Here is a 16,695-nt window from a genome sequence, read left to right as displayed (position 1 = left end):
TGTTCCTCAGCCTTTATCCAAGATGTGTCTGTACAATGCATTTTTGGTATCTTGTTTCCTATTTTGTGTTGAGAATCAGAATGTCTGTTCAGCTGTCTTTCTGTCTGCCCTATGTAATGGGTTGTAAAGTTTACACCTTTTTTAACTGTACCCTTATGTGATCCATGCTTGATCTTCTTGCCTTTTATATCGCTTTTTTCTAATAGCCTTTTATATTTGGGGCAGTTTTATATACACATCTTGGTTTACTACCTAATAATATTTCCTTTATAATATGTGTGGTCAAGTGTACATAAGGACACAAACTCTTCCTGATGTTTCACTACAAATTCCTACTTTTTGTCCATCTGATCGCGCACCTAATAGGGGTGATATTTATTACCCCATTCATTGTACACATAACTGATGACCTCCAAGACCATCTTTTCAGGGTAAGCTCTACTCAAAAACATTTCTTTGATGGTATTAAGCTCCTTTTCCAAGATTAATTTGTTAGAAGACATTCTTGCTACGCGTACACATTGGCCTTATATGGTTTTACCCACCGTATATATTACTGCATATATTACTATTGTGTATATTATTATATTACATCTGTATTTGAAAGTCACATCTTGATTTAAGGTTGGTTTATTTACAGTGTATTAGAAAATGTGTAATATGGCTTTAAACTTTAATTAGTTAAACATCAATTAAGGTGATTTAGGATGTGTATAAATACTTTGGGATGATATGTGTTGTTTGTTCTGATGAAGACTGATCACGTGAGTTTTACAGTCGTAAGAGCAGTTTTCCTTTCACTCACCATCTTCGAACAGTTAATTACTGATGGCTGAGAACAAGGAATTATCTGCTTCTCCAGCAAGGGATGGTATCACTGAATTGAGAGCAGACCCCACGTGCCTACAGGGGAGTGTGCGAAATTGTTAAATTTGTTTTCCTAATTTGTATCCTGCTCCAACAAAGACAAAGGATGTGGGGATGTCACCCGACCGTAGGTTTCCGAAGTGTTACAAGACAACAAATGTCAATGTGGACTCACCCAACATGGTAAGACAGTTAACAACAGGGCTTTGGATTTAGCCCATACCGACGATTTTTTATTTTTTAACGCCTGAAATATATATATGACTCACTTTTTCACTACAGCATGTGCAAAAACGGATGGATAAACAGTATGGTGGTGCCCCCAAAAGTCATCTCGGACATTGGTTCATGATAACAAAGGTACTGTCTTTTATAATTCGAGAAGGGCCCGAAAAGCCAAAATAACACAATTCTGATAACATAGGTGGCAGAAAGAAGACAAAAGAACATGTATACAATGGCGATTCCTTGTTTGAACATTTTTTGAGGGATGACAATGATTATTTTGACATGGACATTAGGCATGGTTATGGCTTGAAACAAGATATAGATAATACATTCCCATTAAAGGAATATATCATAGAGTATGTTATTTATCCAAGTGTGTGATGCTGAAAATTGTGAAAGGCTTAAGATTTTTAAATTACCTTTAGGGATAAAATTAACATCTGTGGTTGAAAAAGAGTTTAACCAATTATTTGAAGGATTTGGATATGCGTACATGAAATTATTGATAAAGCACTTAGAGGAAAAACAAAATATATATTAGCTGATGATTTAGAACAAATGAATGGTAATATTTTACAACACAAGGATTTTGATGGTTTAAATGATTACAATATAGTGGACAGGAAAAATAAGAAAATTCAACGTGACATTGAGGCCCATAAAATGATAGGCGTACATATGGCCCAACCATAAGGACATAGATTCACACAATAAACAACCTACAAGAAGAAGTGAATTTAGGAAATCACATAAAGAAGAAAATTAGATTCTACCCAGCTTGGAGGGTTCCCAACCAATGGCACAAGAAATAGATAGGGATGACAAGTATACACATACACACACTCATGTCACACAGGACGATATCCCCTCAATGAGATTACCCTTGTGACCTGGGGACACAAGTGAGTATTTGTAGTGAAGCTGCAGACAATGACAAAAAGCCTAGTATCATTGTACACGATGGATTCAAGGTGTACAATTATACCTCTGTAGAGGTTGACAATATAAGTGCCCAAATGCTAAGCAAAGGGATGAAGTTTATTCCCATGTGTGGATGGAACTTAATCGATTGTATTAAGGAAGTGAAAAAATACACCAGGAGACTCAATCTGGCTTTAACATTTGATAATAAGATGGAATCTAATTTAGCAGTCAGGGATACAGCTGTATCAGTGTGCAAGAAAAAGTATATACCAGCCAGCATTCAATCCACATGCACAATTACGAACAATTGGTTTGCAGTGACATATACTGGACATATCACAACATGAAAAACAGGTCCACAAACATCCAGACAACATGAACAATAGAAACATCAGGATCATGAAACCCGACAAAGGAGGCGGGCAGTTATCTTCTTCAGAAGATTATAACCAGGAAATACTCAGTATTCTTCATCATTCAGGAAACTATGAACATATTTCATTGAATCAGGTCAATAGATCTTATAATAGAAGAATTTCTCATTGACAATAGGATATCAAATGAATCATCCAGTTCTAGCCAAAATGGTGAAGGTTTACACAACATCCCCCACATTATCAAAGACTCGTGGAGGTTCTTGGGTACCATCACCAAAGACTTGTGGGAAACTAATTTGATTTATCTTACAGTGGATGTAGTTACAACTAATCACAACTATATCTCCTGAATTTTTCATTTTCAGGCAGAAGGGCGTGGGAGCATCATGGCACATCATGCCCATCTTTTGTCATGGCGAAAAAATGGGAATGTATGTGTTCAATTCAACCCTTTCTCAAAAGATATCATAACATACATTAGATATTTGGATGACATTTTATTTATATTAAGGAGGCCTGCCTCTGATAGTAGGGAATTTATGGAGTACTTAAACAACACACAGTCAAATTCTTGAAATTCACTTATGAATACAGTTACCATGAAATATCATTAATGATTATGTCCATTATAGTAGTAACCATCCCAGAATGTCATAAAAAGGCATGTAATGCCAGAAGCAAGAATGTCTTCTAACAAATTAATCTTGTGAAAAGATGGTCTTGGAGGTCATCAGTTATGTGTACAATGAATGGGTAATAAATATCCACCCCTATTAGGTCGTATCAGATGGACAAAAAGTAGGAATTTGTAGTGAAACATCAGGAAGAGTTTGTGTCCTTATCACACCCCGACCACACATATTATTATAAAAAGGCTATAGAAAAAGCCGATAATAAGGCAGAAAGATCAAAGCATGGATCACATATGGTACAGTTAAATGCGGAAGGTAGTTAAAAATGCGGAACTGCAAACAGTGTAAATACATTAATTCTAACATGACTATTCAACTTAATGATTCATGTGGTCTATCTCTGCAGTCTGTAACTTTGCAACGCCTATTACATAGGCAAGACAGAAAAACAAGATACCAAAATGCATTGTACAGACACATCTTGGATAAAGGCGAGGAACATGGTTTTGTTTTCCATTGTAGAACAGATAGATGTCCATGACATTTGTGGCCATTTGGATGGGTGACTGAGTAAATGGCAAATCCTTATGGATTCCAACCTAACCTGGTCTCTCACGAGACCACCTGGTCTATATTTATTTAACCTTTTTAGCTTTTTTAGAGAAATTTCAACTCTACTGTTTTTTTTTGGGATTTTTTTTTTTAACACACACACAAGATATATATATATATATATTTATTTATTTATTTTTATTAGATATTTTATTAGATAGTTATATTACAGTTACATTGGTTTAATTGGTTTATATATATATATATATATATTTATATTGTATTATATTATATATTTATATGTATTTGATGAAAGTCACATCTTTTATCTTTGGTTTTTTTTATTTATTTTATATAAAAAAAAGAAAATGTAATATGGCTTTTTTGGCGGATTTTTAATTATTTAAAAACATCAATAGGTGATTTAGGATGTGTATAAATACTTGTTTGTTCTGATGAAGAGACATCAGTCATCAAGCGCTTAACCAGTCGTGTGGAATTGTTCAATAAACTATCGTGAGTTTTTACCAGTCGTAAGAGCAGTTTTCCTTTCACTCACCATCTTCAGTTCATATGTGAACTATGGCTGTTGCTGTAGCAGGCAACCGAGTAAATTTAGAATAATCTTGGTAGGACAGCTGACCGTTATTTGCTATTAATCAAAGGGTCTCTGTAATTGATGGCAGGTGTGTACAAAAGAAGACTTAATACTGTAATAATATTGAAAGTTGCTTCAACACAGTATTAGCTTCAGCCTGTGCACATGTAAGCATCTAGCTCCTTGCAAGTTTTTTATGTGTCATAATTGTTCCCCTAACAGATTCGTTTGTTTTGCAATTGAATTGTACAGGTTATAGGTCACATGAAAGGTTGGAAGGGTTCGGAAATGTTTTATTGTGCTTTCTTTTTTGTATATCCCAAATACCTGGCATTCTAACAGGTGTAAGTACACCAATTTTATGAACTGTATAACACTAATTTATAAAACATGCCCCTAGTTTTGGGCCTTCATCCCTCCATTTTGTCAGTCTTTGTCCAGATTTCATGCAATGACAGGTTGTGAGGTATGCTACAGATATCTGACATCTCCTGCAAATAGGTCCCTGTCATGACCACTGTGATGCAATGCAGTTAACCCTACCACAAGTGAACATGCAGATATTGTAAAATAGCTGAGAGTAACAGTTGTGTGCATGGTCTCATGCATGACCTTAACATGCCTGGGGTACTGGTGAGCCACAACAGGGAAATCCCATATTCACCGTCTTCAGGCTGCTGTCCAACATGCTGATCAGAGGGTCCTATATAGTTGTGGGGGAGAGGTATTGTCAGCAGACTCACATTTGGCATTGGTATAAGATGAATGTTATGTGTCTGCACAGGTACAGTACAAGCTATGATAGTACACAATTTGCTGTCCCTCACCATAGATGTGCACTTGTGTGCATTACTAAACCCCACCCACAAATACAATTTGAACTGACATATGCATCTAGATACGTTATAGAAGACAGTATGACTGTTACATGATTAAATTGATGTGCACTGTGGCCTTACCTGGATGATCCTTAACTGTTGCCTGGGTGCCACCCACCTCCACGACTTGTGTTTCATGTGTTTGCTGTTTTGTGGGGGCTGCCCCAAGGTTAGCAAAGAGCTCCTCTGTTTCCATAAGTGGGGCCTGTGTGGCTGGACCCCCACCTGCAGCAGTACGGGATCTGGCCACGGCAGCAGCCCTTTGTCAGGCATGACGTATCAGGTCAGTTGCCCCATGCCTGACCTGATTGTATGTCCAGCCATGGTGGTTCAAGGTGTTCACTCTGTGGACAAGGTCATCCCACAGGGCAGTCTGCTCCTGCAGGCTTTGTCGGCTCCAGCTGAAGAGCACCGCATGGCGCTGTATTATTGTATCAGTGATAGCTGCTTTCTCCCCTGCGGTGTATGCTGGCTGCTGCTGCATGCCACCTGGAAGACATAAACAAGGAAACACATCACATGACCTCAGACATTGCCCAGAGTTTGACCCAGCACATCAATATTGCCTATCATTAGCCACCACTTACAACCACATCATACCCCTGTCATCTATCAGCACAGTATGAACCTGCATTGCACTCTTGGTCCTGATATGTCACGTTCCCCCCAGTAAGAGCCACTACATTTCATAAACCACCATTCATCATTCACGTTTGTGTGGGATGACAGTGGCCGTCTTCCTTGTAGATGGGATGTCAATGGTGCTCAGGTTTTGCTTGCATACAGTGTGTAATGGAACTGGAAGCACATGCATGAGTTCATGTAGGATGCAGACAGGAATGTTATCAGGTCCCATGGAGACTTCCTTTTGTTGACTTTGATTAGGCAGTATGCACCTGCTCCCTGATGATGAGGGGAGGAGTTTGGGTGCTGTGAATATCCACCTATAATGATGGTGAGCCAGGGGGGGTGATGTTTGCCCTAAACCTATCTGCAGCAGGTTGGCTATTGCTATGGTGTGTGCGTGTGTGTGTATGTCGTGTGATTGACAACCATTACAGGGTGGGTTGGGGTGTTGCCTCTGAGATTGCAGACATATGTGAAGACGGCCTTGTGATTGCCCTTGGTGGATGTGTCCAATTTGTACTCATAGTTAGCCTTACAGTAATCCACCTGTGACCTTATATCCTCATTCAGACAAAGGCTGACTTGCTGCCAAGTTGGTGCCTGCTCCTACAGCCAATGTAGCGACCAATTATGTGGTTTGTGTATTGCTGCAGTCCAGCAAAGAGGATTACTCTACTTTGGTGGAGACATGTTTTACAAGTAAGGTATTGCGGAGTCCATACAGCTATATAGGTGGTTATATAGCTGTTTGTAGTAGGCATGGACACAGTTGGACACCTCTCCAATTTCAGCCTGATAATCATGCTTATTCTAGTACCCATATCTGTGTCAGGGCAATTCAACAACCAGTAGCTGTAGAAATCTAACTCTGTTGGATGCACAGAAACTAAGATTACACACGTGTACAACATGTTCAGCTTATTTACCTGATGTTTTGCATCCCATGTTGTTGTTATGAGGCAGCCAGGTACAGCTACCCATACATACATGTGTACAGGTAATACCTGATATACATTTCTGTTCTATGCCAGTATGGCACACTGTATTTACACTCCTGCTCCTCAGTCATTCCTGTCAACCTGTTAGAGCAGGACATCTAGCGGACACACACATACATGGAGGGGGTGATGTACCAGAATTAGTGACACTTTCTTAATATTGCTGTAACACACTTAAGTCATTTGATAGCACAGTAGCCTTTGCATTCACAGACATACCCTGGTGGATGTCAGATGCTCATATGGAAGGAAGAGAGAAGAAAGGCTAGGAGTGTGGTAGTGAGGCTAGGAACTTTTAATGTTGGCAGTATGACTGGTATGGGGACAGAGCTAGTTGATATGATGGACAGAAAGAAGGTTGATATATTGTGTGTGCATGACACCAGATGGAAGGGGGGTAAGGCTGGGTGTATTGGAGTCAGTTCCAAATAGTTATATCATGGTGTGGATGGGAGGAGAAATGGTGTAGAGGTTATCCTGAAGGAACAGTATGCCAAGAGTGTTTTTGGAGGTGAAAAGAGCATCAGATAGAGTGATGTTTATGAAGCTGGAAATTGATGGTGTAATGATGACTGTTGTTAGTGCATATGCTCCGCTAGTTGTGTGTGCGATGGATGAGACAGAAAAACTTGAGAGTGAATTGGATGAAGTGGTGATGACTGTATCCAAAGGTAAGAGAGCTGTGATTGGAGCAGATTTCAATGGGCATATTGGTGAAGGGAACAGAGCAGATCCAGTAGTGATGGGTAGGTATGGTGTTAAGCAAAGGAATGCAGAAGGTGAGATGGTGGTGGAGTTTGCAAAAAGAATGGACATGCCTTTGGTGAATACATATTTTAACAAGACAGAGGAGCATAGGGTGACATACAAGAGTGGAGGATGAAGCACACAGGTGGATTATCTCCTATGCAGGAGGGCCTGTTTGAAGGAGATTGGAGGCTGTAAAGTGGCGACAGGGGAAAGTGTAGTTAGGCAGCATGGAATGTTGGTCTGTGGGATGACATTGGTGATCATGAACAGGAGGAGGAGTGTGAGGGCAGCACCAAGGATCAGGTAGTGGAAACTGAAAAAGGGAGATTGTGAGGATGAGTTCAGGCAAGAGTTAAGACAGGCAGTGGGTGGCAGTGAAGAGTTACCAAATATCTGAGTAACTACTGCAGAGCTAGTAAGGGAGATGATTAGAAAGGTGCTTGGTGTTACATCTGGACAGAGGAATTGGGACAAGGAGACCTGGTGGTGGAATGAGGATGTACAGGGGGTACACAGAGAAAGAGGTTGGCAAAGAAAGAGTGGGATTGTCAGAGAGATGAAGAAAGTAGACTGGAGTATAAGGAGATGAGGTGCATGGCAAAGAGTGGGGTGGTGAAGGCTAAGGATGAGGAGTATGAAGGGTTATATGAAAGGTTGGACACCAAGGATGGAGAATAGGACCTGTACCGATTGGCTAGACAGAAGGACTGAGCTAGGAAGGATGTGGAGCAGATAAGGGTGATAAAGGATAATGAGGGAAACATACTCACAAGCAAGGAGAGTGTGTTGAGCAAATGGAAAGAGTACTTTGAGGAGCTGTTGAATGAAGAGAATGAGAGAGAGAGTGAAGGTTGGATGATGTGGGTATGGTGAATCAGGAAGTGCAACGGATACGCAAGGAGGAAGTAAGGATAGCTATGAAGAGGATTAAGAATGGAAAGGCTGTTGGTCTAAATGACATACCTGTGGAAGCATGGAGGTGTTTAGGAGAAATGGCAGTGGTCTTTTTAACCAGATGGTTTAATGCAATCTTGGAAAGTGAGAGGATGCGTGAAGAGTGAAGAAAAATTATTTGGGTACTGATTATAAGAATAAGGGTGATGTGCAGAGCTGTAGTAACTACAGAGGGATAACATTGATCAGTCACAGCATGAAGTTATGGGAAAGAGTAGTGGAAGCTAGGTTCAGAAGGGAGGTGAGGATTAGTGATCAGCAGTATGGTTTAATGCCAGGAAAGAGCAGTACAAATGTGGTGTTTGCTCTGAGAATGTTGATGGAGATGTACAGAGAAGGTCAGAAGGAGTTGCATTGTGTCATTTTGGACTCAGAGAAAGCATATGACAAGGTGCCTAGAGAGGAGCTGTGGTATTGAATGAGAAAGTCAAGAGTGGCAGAGGAATCTATAAGAATGCTACAGGATATGTACAAGGGTAGTGTGACAGTGGTGATTTCTGTGGTGGGAGTGACAGGTGTGTTTAAGGTGGTGGTGGGATTACATCAGGGATCAGTTCTGAGCCCTTTCTTATTTGCAGTGGTGATGGACAGGTTGACAGACAAGATCAGACATGAGTCCCCGTTGACTGTGATGTTTGCAGATGACATTGTGATCTGTAGTGAGAGTAGGGAACAGGTTGAGGAGACCCTGGAGATGTGGAGATATGCTCTAGGGAGGGGAGGAATGATGGTCAGCAGGACTAAGACAGAATATATGTGTGTGAATGGGAGGGAGGATAGAGGAATGGTGAGGATATAGGGGGTAGAGTTTGCAAAGGTGGATGAGTTTACATACTTGGGATCAACAGTTCAGAGTAATGACAAGTGTGGGGGAGAGGTGAAGAGAGTACAGGCAGGATGGGAAGTGTGGAAAAGAGTGTCAGGAGTGATTTGTGACAGATGGGTACCATTAAGAGTGAGAGAGAAGGTCTGTAAGAGGGTTGCGAGACCAACTATGTTATATGGGTTGGAGACAGTGGCATTGACAAAAAGGCAAGAGTTAGAGCTGCACGTGGCAGAATTAAAGATGTTAAGATTTGTACTGGGTGTGATGAGGGTGGACAGGATTAGGAATGTATGTTACAGCATCAGCCCAGGTTAGACAGTTTTGAGACAAAGCCAGAGAGTAGCGGGATTATGTTGGTTTGGACATGTGCTGAGGAGGGATGCTGAGTATATTGGGAAAAGGATGGTAAGGATGAAGCTGCCAGGTAAGAGGAAAAGTGGAAGTCCTAAGATAAGGTGTATGGATGTGGTGATGGAGGACATGCAGGTGGTGGGTATGACAGAGTAAGATGCAGAGGACAGGAAGACATGGAGACAGATGATCTGCTGTGGCAACCCCTAACAGGAACAGCCAAAAGAAAGAGAAGGAGATATTGTAATGTCAGTCTTCACAGGGTGCCAGTGATTTGCCAGACATAACACAACTCTATGAGTAAATGACTACAAATATGAGGCACACATATGGTCAGTGTCCTAACACTGGACAGTTGAATGGTATGAACTCAGTATATCACATGCAGTTCACCACACACAGCTGCAACAGTATTTCCCTATGCAAATACCCTGTATAGGTCCCTCACATTTCTGAGACAAACATGTATATCATAGTTGTATTCACAATTAACATACGGATATCTACAACATCCCAGTAGCTGGCCTAGCAGTGTAATAGTCAGTATTGTTCAAGACACACTCCAGTAGTAGTCATATGTGAGCCATTCTTTCCTGGGGTGACTCAGGGCCTGAGCTGTGATCTATGTCACTGCAGACAGACCCAGATGCTGTGGCCATAGGTGCTGAAGAGCAGTATATCAGTACAGCAAGTCTTGTTGAGACATATTTGTTGAACATCCTGTTTCCCATTATTACATACCCCCTACTGCATTCCATTATATGCTTACTGGTTGAACATATTTTTTCCAAGTATGGTTGGTTTGATTCCAATATGTCTTGTTTGGTTTGTTTGCTGTTTGTCTGTATGTCTCTCTCTCTCTCTCTCTCTCTCTCTTTGTCTCCCAGATGTGGGGTATACATCTGTTTTGCATATGCAGCAGCTTGCCTTTTGTAGGTAATGCTTATGAGCAGCTGATAGCCTGTGGACCAATTGGTATCCCACACTTGCTAATCACATGTAGAACAGCTGTGGTGTTATTCCTATAGCCAATGGCATGGCAACACCCTCCTATAATTCAGTACTTCATGTGTGCATTGCCCCATTTCCTTGCCTGTGAGGAGGATTTCATGGAGATGTGTGAACAACAGCATCACAGAGGGTACTTGGAAAATACCTCTTACAACGAAACTGTGGAGACAGCTCAACAAACTGAGGGAGAATTTTCCAGACATAGGGACAGAATGTAAGTATTGCTGTTATACAGTTGAATTAATGCTATCTTAACAGGGTTTGTGTGGACATGGCTTTTCTGCATGATTTTAAGCCTGACATTGTTATGTGGTTGACATTACTCCCAACTGTAAGGCTATCTGCAGAATGGCCAGATTTTGGACTCTCATGTTTGGTGTGTTCCTCAGACTTTTTTGTCTTTGGAAAATCAATAGCATACTGTGGGGATCACAGTCAGTAAATGGTATCATCCATTTGTGTTTCTGACTTCACATCCCTCAGAAAAGATATGTTACAACAAACCCTGTTACACCAACAACTGTCTCAGTTTATAACGGCAATATTTCACATATGCCCCTGTTTTTGGGCCTCTGTCCCCCAAGTATGTCAGGCTTTGTCCAAATGTCATGCAGTAAGAGGTTGATAGGTAGGTTATATCATTTACTGCCTTCCTTCCTGATACCATCCCAGTGATGTATCAGAATGCTAGACATGTTATGTGTAAGAGGTCTTTTATATGAGGATAAAGCCTAGACATTCTGTGGGATTCTGAACCATTGAGAGGTTTGTGTATTTCTGGTGATTGTTGGCAGATTGTCAGGATTGTGTAGCAGTATAGTGTGTCAATGTTATTTGGCCTATGTAGGGAGGGGGGTAGATGTATGTGTTATGGCTCCTTTTCTGTCTGACTGTGCATGCTGCTCCAGTTTCTAGTGGTCTATCGACTGTATATGTTTGTAGGAGCAGACTGAAACATGTCCCATACCATGGTCAGATATCATACTACACTGTGAATTGGGCCAGTATATATAGGGGTAGTGTGTGAGTGGCAAACATGATGAGATGTTTTGGTTCACACAGTCCTTATACTCTACCATTCATTTGGCTTACCGGTATGTCACTGTGACTGTGGTGAAATTGGTTTTGGGTATGCACTTTCACACTGGTGTCTGTTTTTCAGTGCTGTTATATCATTGTAGTGCCTGATATATTTGCAAATACATGTGTAATTCCCCATAGCAGATTTGGGTTAGTGTTGTGTCAGTCTGGCTGTAGTGTGGACAGTGCTTGGTGACATGCTTACTACCTGAGTGTACTTTACCTTATGTGATGTTATGTCAAGACATTTGTATGCTGTAATGTTGTCTGGCCCCCATACGTGTTGTGTATTTCTGACACATCATTGGGATAATGTAACGATTTAAGTAACTAACTAGTGAGAAGTAATTACTGTTGGACTTGTGCTATTTCAGTCAATATATGTTTGGACAGAAAGGAGGGTGTTACTGCAGCAAATGTGTCAGCTTATCTATTTCAGTATTTCAGATATGTTCCTATTTTCATGGCTTTCTCCCCTCACTTTGTCAGGCTTGGTCCATATTCATTGCATTAATGGGTTTTGAGCCTACCTCTCAACTGGCTGGATTGTTTCAGAATGTCCAGGTTTATTGCTCATTTTCTGGTCTGTTCCACAGATTCATTATTTTTTTATTTCTCTGGTAAGTCACTGTGATGATCTGAGGATTTCTGTTAGTAAATGATGACATACATTTCGGTTTCAGAACTCACATCCTTCAGAACATGTATGCTGAAACAAACTCTGGCAACATTCTACATTTATAAGAGCAATATTTAAAATTTTCCCCTGGTTTTGGCCCATTTTCTCCCCATTTGGACAGCCTTTGGCCAGTTTTCTTGCACTAAGAGGTTGAGAGGTAAATACATGTTATGAGTATATATATATATATATATATATATATATATATATATATATATATATATATATATATATATATACACATACATATGATCATCATCTCTCTCTACACTTCCCTCATTAGACAAGTCATCGAATATAATGCCCCATTTGGCATGTACCTCACTAAACACCTGCAACAGCTGGAAAGGCCACAAAAGTACCTCACAAAGAGGATCCTAGGCCTTAGACACATGCTCTACATAGACAGACTCAAAAAATTCAGCTTTTCTCTGTCTCATATCATTGATTAAGATGCAATCTCTGCTTGACTTACAAAGCTATGTCGGACCCAGCCCTGTTAGAAATGTTACACCGAAAGAAATCCCAATCCCTCCACACCACACACCCCAGGGACGTCAACCTGATTACCACAATCAACAGAATATACTGAAGGGAAAGGTTCATAATGCAGAGACTGCCCATGCTCTGGAATAGACTTCCCATACATGTCAAGCAGAGCACTTCATCTTGATGAGAGGATGGGAAATAGAAAGTTCATCCTGGGGATCACTCCAGTGGCTCTACTTGATAGAGCCACCAGGAACTAACAGCACCATGATGCCAGGGTACTTCTTTGGGCTTGGCTTGTAAAGGCTCCATGGCCATTGGCCTAGTACACACCTATGAGCCTATGAACCTATATATATATATATATATATATATATATATATATATATATATATATATATATATATGTGTATATATATATTTTTTTTATATATATTTTTTTCTTTATATATCTATATATGTATATATAGATATAGATATATGTATATATTTTATATGTATATATTTTATATTATGTATATATTTTCCTTATATATGCATCTCCATACACATATACACGTGTATATGTATATATACAAAACCTGATGGATTCTAAAGAATCTTTTCTCTTCTGTTGAATAACTTTAATGCATGATATGTTTGAAAAAGCATCAGCAATTCCGGCAGCTCAAATGGTGTAGTGGTACATTGTTCTGGCTATGGTGTACAGGACCCTGGGTTTGCAACTTGACAGTGCTGATTATTTTGTTGCTAGGCAGAACAGTGTCTGATGGAGATAGAGTGATTAAAGCAGTTTTAAGTGGCTTTAAGAGGGTTTGCATGGGTTTGCATGGTGCTAAGCGATGACAACAGACGGTTAAAAGTACAGATGCTTAATCTTTGGTGGCTTCACTTAGCATTGTGGAAACTCACTTACTCCCGTTTACGACCACGCTAATTTCTTTAAAAGAAAAGAAAAAGGGGTGAGATGAAAGTGGTGAAAAACGGGCACACAGAGGGAAAACAATATTAAAGATAGCTAGGGATGTGCAGGATGGGTATAGGGAAAATCCATAGCTGTCCATTTCTTATACAGCCACAGCTGTGCATTTGTACAGATGTTGGAGTTGAATATGGGCACTCACACCCAGAGAGAGAGGGGTGAGGGCAACAGAAATGTGTTGTCAAGCCAATTGGACCAGATTACATGTGTCCAGTGGACACACGTGCGAAATGGACAGCTATGCATGGGGTGATTTTTTGGGGGGGGGCAGATGCCCTTTTCTTTTTTTTTAAGGTGAGATAGGGATGTTGGGGAAATATTGTAGGTTCATCTGGGGAGGTAGGTTGGGTAGGGAAACAGACAAGACAGCAGACAGGGGTGGTATATGACACATGAGGGGGGTAAACACATTTGATGGAGAGGGTGGTTGGGAATCTAAAGCCCATGGGCCACCATATGGTTACAGTGAGACTGAGATCCCCACCCATGGGCAGTCACCACTGCAACTTCACAGCCCCAAAGGTGGCTGTGCTGGAGGATGGACAGGAGGGGTGGCCTGCCCCTCAAGGTGTGCCAGGCAGCCCTCAATCTGGTGCAGCTGCTCTCCAAACTCAGATTGAAGGGTGCTGCTCACCAAACCCCAGACCTGACTGCAGGTGACAGCCTCCTGTCTTTTCCCACTCCCAGGAGGGGGGATGGTCCCCGTTTCCTGCAGCAATTCCACCCGAAGGTGGTGCAGGACCAGAAGACGAGGGAGGTCTGGGTTGGTTCCCAGACATGCTGGGGTTCGGTGCCATGGCCAGATGAGGCGGGACAGGCAGATCCGCTTGGATCTGCCTTCTCAAATGTGCTATGATATTGAGGTTTTACAAAATATGGTGGTCAGTCATGAACAACAGATTTCAAGATTAGTTATAACAGCATGCATGGGTGTTCCAATTAACCCCATAAAACAGATTTGAAACAGTTGCATAGCAAACAGAGCACATGCATAAATGGAGCAACAGTATGCATCGTAACAGCATGCCAGCAGCATTGACAGCAACAGCACCAACAAAGCTATTTGAGCAAGATATGTTAAAATGCAAGCAAACATGTTAACAATAATATAACACAAGTCCCAACATTAGGATTGGAGCATAACATGCCCATAGTATATGAGTAATAATTATTGATGCAGTTGGGGGTGTAAGACAGAAAATCCATTAACAACTGTTGATGTTTCTATTTTCCACAACAGTACTGCTCAGTACTCTTTGGGTCTGCCCTCACTTTACATCTACCTATGGCCATAGCTTCTGTAGTACAAACATACCTATTAAATTGTCAGCCTGGAATGGTATGAGGCAAACTGTGACAGCTCTGAGTACATGACTAGAGGGGAGTCGTACATGTCAGGGTTACATTTCTGGCACGGAAGGGATACCCTGAACTGCTGTTATGTGAGTGTGCTACTGGCATATGTCAACTGGTTTCCTATCTATGTCCAGGATTATTTGCAGCAGTGACCACTAGCCATGACAGCGTGGCACTTGAGAGACAATACCTCTCAACCTATTAGAGCATGACATCTGGACAAAGCCATACATAAGAGTGGGACAAAGGCCCATAAAGATGGACAATTTTAAATATTGCTCTTACAAGCTTGAAAGTTGATAAAATAACAGGTTTTGCATTTGCATGGCTTTTCTGATTGATATGACATCTGACACTTGTATGTCTACCATTATTTTCTAACTTCAGCCTGTAATGGTTTGCCACTGATTTGCCATGACACCACTACTTTATGTAAAACAGACCACAAATCTGAGACAAATATCTGGACATTCAGTGAATATCTGTACAGTTGAGAGGTATGATTCAGAAAGCATGCATATTTTATGTTCTACCCTGCTATCACTTGCAGGCATGTGGTGGCACAATTGAACAGCTGTACACAGTTTATTAGTATACCCTTCATAGAGCTACTGGCAACATTTACTTACCTGTAAAACCTGCGGGGAAAATATATGTTTACACTACCTGACTTTTTTTAAATTTATTCCTGATTCCTTGTGTATAAATATGCACACATCTTAGTACCACTCCCTGGATTCAAACCATGTCTGGGTGTGAAAAAGTAAAAACTAAGCTATTTCTCATCACATTGAACTACTGAGGAACTGCTGTTTGCTGTTTTAATGGTTTCTGTCTAATAGTCTCTTGGTTAGACAGTCTGAACTTGTGATGCATGCATGACAGATAGTTATTGTACTGTGCATTACTCCTTTGGATTACTACAACCTGGAAAGCAAAGGTTAACACAAGGCAATGCTGCATGGTACAAACATTGATACTTGAAATATTACTATTCAGGATTCAGAGCTTAATGCATTATATATTTCACATTTCATTTATATCTCATTTTACAGCTGCACCATCTAGGGTTTCTCCTAAGAGCTTGTTCACGGATGCATCTCAGGTAATGTATGCTGTCACAGCCTTATTTGCTGTGAAGAACCTGTATACATTCTATATATTTCTACAACAACATACCAGAATAAAGACAACAGTTTTTTTAAAGGTCTTTATTGTACTTCAATATTCCTCAGTCATACTTTTTTATTGATTCAGTTCACACAGTAACAGTATACCTACTAGCAGTAAGCAATGCACACCTTCTTAGCTATTTTAACAAAATACTGCAAAATAGGTTTGTAGTCACTAGCCTGTTGGCACAGCCTCAGCAGTCTGTCACTGTGGGCTTCCACGTTCACAGCCCTCTCTGCTGCAGCTGAAGAAGAGAAAAACACACATTATGCATATCTGTTCATGCTACTCCCCAGATAATTTGCACCCATACCATGTTCAAGGATTCTACTAAAGGTCCCCTAATTCCTTTCACTGTAAAGC

Source organism: Protopterus annectens, chromosome 7.part0 (assembly GCF_019279795.1).
Source record: "Protopterus annectens isolate FY-2018-M chromosome 7.part0, PAN1.0, whole genome shotgun sequence".
Lineage (NCBI taxonomy): Eukaryota > Metazoa > Chordata > Ceratodontiformes > Protopteridae > Protopterus > Protopterus annectens.
This window is presented reverse-complemented; position numbering follows the sequence as displayed.